Here is a 7,165-nt window from a genome sequence, read left to right as displayed (position 1 = left end):
CACACACACACACGCGCAAAAGGGAGCCCCTGGGCTGGAAAGTTCAAGGTTGGGGGCAGAGTATGCCAGATAGGGACTGAGGGATGCTGGGAAAACCTGGAGGCCAGGTTTGCTTTAGTATGTAAAGTATGCGCTTCAGTCCCTTGTCCCCTGGTCATAAACCAAGCACTCCTCTTTGTTTGCTTTGTCTTATTTTTGTGTTGCTAGGAACTGAACCCAGAGCTTCAGGCATACCAGACAAGTCACTCTTGCACCGTCCTGACTCCCTCACTTTCGTCTACCATCATGTTTGGTATTCTTCTTGCTTTAAGGTAAGTAATATGGTCCTCTTCCCGTCTCCATCCTCAACTTCTCGCTGGGCCAATCACTTTTGTCTCTTGTCAAGTATCTTCTCAATCCGGAGGCCTAAATCTTCAAGAGTACCCATTTACACACTTGCCTGTTTATGATGCCCAAAATGCCACCCGTACTTTCTCTAAACTTGAAGTTCTGTTTATCTGATATCAGATAGACTGAACCTCTGTTGACCCTGCATTTAAGATAAAGATGAAAGTCTCCTCCAAGTGATTTTACTTCCTTTTTTATGGCCACTTTGAGGAGTGGAGGGGACAGTGAAAGAAGCCATAGGTTCATCCTTCCACTCTCACCGTCCCACCCTGGTTCCTGCCCACAGGCTCCCTGGTTGTGAGCCTCTAAACACAATTTCCTGGTCCCATTCTGTCTTCCCATCCATCTTCACAATCTGGCTACACAGCGGCCTTAGTCTGATTGCACTGTCTCACTCCTGAGATCCCAGAACTGCACTGGCCGGAGCAATGGTTTCTAACCCAGTCCACATACTTGGAGACAATGGTTTCTAACCCAGTCCACACACTTGGGGACAATGGTTTCTAACCCAGTCCACACACTTAGGGACAATGGTTTCTAACCCCAGTCCACACACTTGGGGACAATGGTTTCTAACCCCAGTCCACACACTTGGGGACAATGGTTTCTAACCCCAGTCCACACACTTGGGGACAATGGTTTCTAACCCAGTCCACACACTTGGGGACAATGGTTTCTAACCCAGTCCACACACTTGGGGACAATGGTTTCTAACCCAGTCCACACACTTGGGGACTTTTTCAAAGCAGACAATTGGAAATCCCAAGGGCTACATCAGTATCTCCAGGGAAACTAATGCTATTAGTACCAGTCAGTCCCACTATTTTCAAAATCACTTGCCTGAAGACTCACCTTCAGATTTCTTCACAGGACCTCGGCCCTAGCACACACCCTCCTCAGACAGAATGGCTTCGTTCCCTCATGGGAACTTCCCTTCTCTGCAGACATAACCTGATGTCTGGATGCTCTCTCTCTCTTATGTTGACTTGTTTGGTGTCCTAGGGAAAAATCAGTTCCTTCCTCTTTGGGCCTCCTCCTCTGTAGCTTTGAAACCTTGTCTAAACCCCCTTTTATTCTCTTTTTCTTTGGGAATGTGGTGTGTTTAGCGTGTGTGGCCTCCCATACGCTCTGCACATGGTTCCACTGAGCTCTGCTATATTGTGTGTTTTTAAAAAGAGGTCTCTCTCTTCAGCTAAGCCACAGGTTAATCTCCTGAGAGACGTCAGCTGAGACATGAATATTATGAATGACAAGAAATACATCTATGGGGCTGGAGAGATAGCTCAGTGGTTAAGAGCACTGCCTGTTCTTCCAAAGGTCCTGAGTTCAAATTCCAGCAACCACATGGTGGCTCACAACCATCCATAATGAAATCTGTCACCCTCTTCTGGTGCATCTGAAGACAGCTACAGTGTACTTACATATAACAAATAAATAAATCTTTTAAAAAAAAGAAATACATATATGGAGCATATAATACCAATAAACGAGATAATTTATCATTTTCACAGAATTTTTGAGAAAGCGATTTGTTAGAAACAATTATAGTTCAATTATAGTTTCTGAACGTTTTAAAAATCCTGAAACCCAGCTGGGCAATGGTGGCGCACGCCTTTAATCCTAGCCCTTGGGAGGCAGAGGCAGGCAGATTTCTGAGTTCGAGGCCAGACTAGTCTACAGAGTGAGTTCCAGGACAGCCAGGGCTATACAGAGAAAACCTGTCTCGAAAAACCAAAAAAAAAAAAAAAAAAAAATCCTGAAACCCCAGAAACTTTTTCTATTCTGCCTGAAATATAAGCCCATGTTCCATTACTCCTGAGTTATTTTTCCTAGGACTCCCAAAGTGATGGAGTCCTAAGGGAAGGGGCTGAGGTCAAACAAGGGATGCTATGTGTAATGATGCCGTAAGATAGCAGACCACTTACAGCCTCCTATGGCTGTCAGTATTGTCATGTGCTGACAACTGGTGCTGGGGATTGAACCCAGGACTTTGTACATGCTAAGCACATGCTATGCCACCAACCTACACCCAGCTCCACTCCATGTACTGGGAACTGGAAACAAGGTCAGTCAGAAAGTTCTTCTGGTCCTTTTCCCAATCAAGTGACCCTGTACTCTAGTGACTCTTGCCTTTTGTTGTTGTGTTGATTTATTTTATTTTATTTTTTATTATTATTGTTTTGATCCTTAAAGTCTCATTAGTGTGTGTGAGAGAGAAAAGACTAGTCAGAAAAAGCTACAATAACAGAAAACTACCTCACCTGCCTTCTGGGCAGAGATAAAAAAAAATTAGATATTTATCTAATTATATTTTGAAATTTCCTTTCTACCTAAGAGCACTCAGAAACAAAGATAAAAAATTTCTAGTCATTTCTACGGTGTTTGTATCCGAACAGTTCTGATGTGGTTCTTTGTAAAGAGAAGCAGCAAGCATTTCTAATTTCCCTGCAGAAATTCTAAAACCAAAATTGGCTCCTACAAAAAATCAGGGATAAAGCCTCCAAATGCTAGAAGCAGTTAACATGGTAGTACAGGACTCAGACGAATGCTATCACAATTGGAGGGAGCTGAGAGGGGCGTGGCTTCTTCTGCAGGCTCCTTAAGGACCCCTGAACAGAGGAGACTCTCCAGGGATGGAGAAAGGAGGAGACTCTAGGCGTCCCTGAAACCAAGGATGGCAAACTGCTGAAGAAGAGGTTAGATCTGGGATTAGCCCTACCCCAAGGCCACAGAAGCCAAACCCATACTGAGGGGAGGGTGGAACAAGGGATCTTCAGGCTGGGGGCCCCCAGACAGAGCTGAAAGTGAGAAGATGCTCCTGACAGAGAAGGCAGCTGGCTGGCTGGCATGTTCATTCAGCAGAACGAGATGGTAAAGTTCACCCTCCACTTTTGTCAAGCAGGACTTTGTGTGGTGGGGACACACACACATACACAAAATGGTTAGGAGATATCAAAGACTTAGGGACTTAGAAGACAAAGGGGGACCATTCCTATTACCCTTCAGTAAGGTCTTTAGCCCACACACCTGACAATGTTCTCAAAGGTCCTAATTTGAGGCTTCATTCCAATTCTGAATTTGGAGTGAGCCAACATTGCTTTACTGCACCTCTGACAAGGTTTCTAATGTCAGTTACTGAAAGAAAGGAAGGGAAGCAACTTGAAGCAGATCAGAAGGTGCAGTAAGAAAATAACTTCTAGGGGCTGGAGAGATGGCTCAGAGGTTAAGAGCACTGATAGCTCTTCCAAAGGTCCTGAGTTCAAATCCCAGCAACCACATGGTGACTCACAGCCATCTGTAATGAGATCTGATGTCCTCTTCTGGTATGTCTGAGACAGTGTACTTATATATAATAAATAAATAAATCTTTTAAAAAAAATAAGAAAATAACTTCTAGAATCTACTCTTTTGGTATTTTTGAGACAGGGTTTCTCTGTGTAGCCCTGGCTGTCCTGGAACTCACTCTGTAGACCAGGCTGGCCTCGAACTCAGAAATCCGCCTGCCTCTGCCTCCCAAGTGCTGGGATTAAAGGCGTGCGCCACCACTGCCCGGCTTAGAATCTACTCTTAGCGTAAGGACGAGGAACAAGATAGCAGGTTTTAAATTTTTTAAGAGTTCATTTAAATGTGCTTTTTTAGGGGCTGGAGAGATGGCTTGCCAATACAGAGCACTTGTTGCTCTTGCAAAGGAACTGAGTTCAATTCCTAGTACCCACATGGTAGGTAGTTCACCATCATCTGTAATTCCAGTTCCAGGGCATATGATATCCACTCTGACCTCTGAAGACACCAAGTGTGCACATAGCACACATAGATATATGCAGTCAAAATACTAACATAGAAACAAATTTAAATAAATAAAATTTTTTATTTTTATTTTTTTAAGATGGGAAATAGAGTTTGGGGTGATATAATGCTTGCCTAACACACATGAGGAGGAGGAGGAGGAAGAAGAGGAGGAGGAGGAAGAGGTGGAGGAGAAGGAGGAGGTAGAGGAGAAGGAGGAGGAGGTGGAGGAGGAAGTGGAGGAGGAGGAGGAGGTGGTGGAGGAGGAGGTGGAAAAGGAGGAGGAAGAGGAGGAAGAGGAGGAGGAAGAGGGAGAGGAGGAGGAGGAAGAGGTGGAGGAGAAGAAGGAGGGGGAAGAGGAGGAGGAGGAAGAGGTGGAGAAGAAGAAGGAGGAGGTGGAGGAGGTGGAGGAGGAGGAGGAAGAGGTGGAGGAGAAGAAGGAGGAGGTGGAGGAGGTGGAGGAGGAGGAGGAAGTGGAGGAGGAAGAAGAGGAGGTGGTGGAGGAGGAGGAAGAGGAAGAGGAGGAGGAGGAGGAGGAAGAGGGGGAGGAGGAGGTGGCTGCATATACCTTTAATCCCAGCACTCAAAAGGCAGAGGTAAGTGGATCTTTGTGAATTCAGGGCCAGCCTGGTCTACAGAGTGAGTTCCAAAACAGCCAATGACAAACAACCAAGCCCCCCCCCCCCATTGTATCTGTTTCAATACCTGAAACGCTGGGTAGTGTTTAAATCCGGAAAAACATGCCACCGGCATACATTAGGAGTACCAACTGTATATATTCCAAAAGCAGTTTAATTCCCTGCACACTGACCAGTTGTGGCCCTCGGCACTGACTGCCATCTTCTGCAAAAAGGCACTTCTCAGATGAGGGTTGAGAGCTGTGCTGAGTGGGGCATCTATATCGCATCTCCTTCCCCAAAAGCTCAGGGACCATCAAGGAAGAAGATGGAAGGCAGACGTCAGAGACGGAGGTAGTGGATGCTTGCAATGAGACCATATCTGCTGGCCATGACAAGGCCCGTGTACCCATGAACTCCCATAGTCTGTGACTGTACAACATTCAACCAGAACCAGGCATGGTGGTTCCTTAATCCTAGCAGAGGCAGGTGGATCTCTGAGTTCAAGGCTAACCTGGACTACAGAGTAAGTTCTGGAGCAGCCAGGACTAGACAGAGAAATTGTGTCTTGAAAAACCAAAAATAAATGAAGTAAATTTAAAAAAAAAAAATTCAACCAGGCAAAATCCCTGTATGGATAGGGAAGGGATCGTGGAGGCCTCCTCCTAGCTGAAAGGTTATCAGCAATTGATGGCTGCTGCGATAGGGAGAGTGAGTTTTCTTTAAGGATTAGGCCTGAGAGGCTGCCCACGCTCCAGTAGATGCCTAATACAGACAGCACTAAGTGATGTACTTGGTTTGGGGTTTTGTTTTTTAAAATTTATTTTTATTTTATGCATATGAGTACACTGTAGCTGTCTTCAGACACACCAGAAGAGGGCATCAGATCCCATTACAGATGGTTGCGAGCCACCATGTGGGTGCTAGGAATTGAACTCAGGACCTCTGGAAGAGCAGTTAGTGCTCTTAACTGCTGAGCCATCTCTCCAGCCCAGTTTTTTTTTTTTTTTTTTTTAAGAGCACTTGAAGTTAGGAGGGGAAAGCCATGGATGGGAATCAGAAAGAAATTGGAGAAGAAAGGGGGTGGATTTGACCAAAACATTATATGCATTTATGAAATTCTCAAACAATAAAAAATTAAGTACATTTTAAAACTATATTATATGTATATTAATAGAAAAATATATTCATAAAGGAAGAACAGAAACAAGGCATGGTAGCACAAAAATATACCTGTAATCCCAGCACGTGTAAGGTAGAGGCAGGGAGAATCAGGAGTTTAAGGCTAGCCTCTGCTACACAAAGTGTTTGAGGCCAGCCTGGGCTACATGAGACCCTGCCTCAAAAAAACAAAACCACAAAGAGAAAACAAAGATGTATTTTCCCTATATTCCCAGTAAGTGACAGATTCTTAAGTGAAAGAAAGCTGGGTCTGGTGATGTGCACCTGTAATCTCAAAACTAAGGAGACTGAGGCAAGATCTCCCAGTCTGTAGGCTTCAGGCTAAATAGCAAACAGGGAGCCTGAGGAAAGGACAGAGTGTGTGGAATGGGAAAAAGGAGGGAAGGCAGACTCTATGGGGAGGGGTGAAAATGGCCAAAGGACATCGTGTACTTGTAGGAAAGGGCCTGTAGAAAAACAAATTACTAAGTATAATGAAGATATGCCAATTAGAGCTTTTTAATTAAAATAAATACTCAGGAAAGACAGGCAAGAGGAACGAACGAACGAACTCCATGTCTTTACAGTTGAAAAGGGCGTCTGCTCTAGGAGTATGTAAAGACATGGTTCTCCTTCTCTGCACACATCTATGCATACATTGTCTGAGCCACACAATGGAGCACGTCGGGCCTTGTGTGTCCATGTGTGTCTGTGGGGGGGGGAGGGGGAGGGAGGGAGGGAGGGAGGGAAGGAGGAAGGGAGAGCACCGGGCATGTGTGTACATATGGGTGTTATATGCATGTCTTATTCTCCAGATGACATTAAATACAGGGGTTAACGTATATCTCCCTAAAGTATACAATTGATAGGTGTAAGATAATATTTAGATATTTAATATTTAAAATATCTTGAGAAGGAATTGATGAAATGTAAAGCTACTGTTAAGGAGGGAGCCTTGCTATCTATAACGTCAGGCCAGCCTCAAACTCTCAGTCCTTCCGGGAGTGAGCTGACTCCCATGCCTGGCTGGTCCTCCCTTCCTCCTACTCTCCCCCCCCACTCCCCATCCTTTCTTGTTCTCTCCCCCCACCCGTGCACACGTCAGGCAGGTAACCCACCGCAGACCTACATCCCTAGCCTTGTTTCTGTTTTTACATTTGAGACAGTCTCCAAAGTTACACATGCTAGCCTAGGGCTTCTCGTACAGACCATAT

At 45.1% G+C, this 7,165-nt stretch overlaps 1 long non-coding RNA gene across 1 annotated transcript in view; it reads left to right on the top strand.

Moving 5' to 3' along the window:
• The window catches only part of LOC116081932, a 3,071-nt gene extending 1,331 nt beyond the window's left edge, over positions 1–1,740 (top strand). Inside the window, exons 3-4 of the long non-coding RNA XR_004115098.1 lie at positions 208–311; positions 1,580–1,740. This is a non-coding gene — a long non-coding RNA (uncharacterized LOC116081932). The remainder of the gene's footprint in view (positions 1–207; positions 312–1,579) is intronic.
• Positions 1,741–7,165: the final 5,425 nt, after the last annotated feature.

Source organism: Mastomys coucha, unplaced genomic scaffold, assembly GCF_008632895.1.
Source record: "Mastomys coucha isolate ucsf_1 unplaced genomic scaffold, UCSF_Mcou_1 pScaffold7, whole genome shotgun sequence".
Classification (NCBI taxonomy): domain Eukaryota; kingdom Metazoa; phylum Chordata; class Mammalia; order Rodentia; family Muridae; genus Mastomys; species Mastomys coucha.
This window is presented reverse-complemented; position numbering and strand designations above follow the sequence as displayed.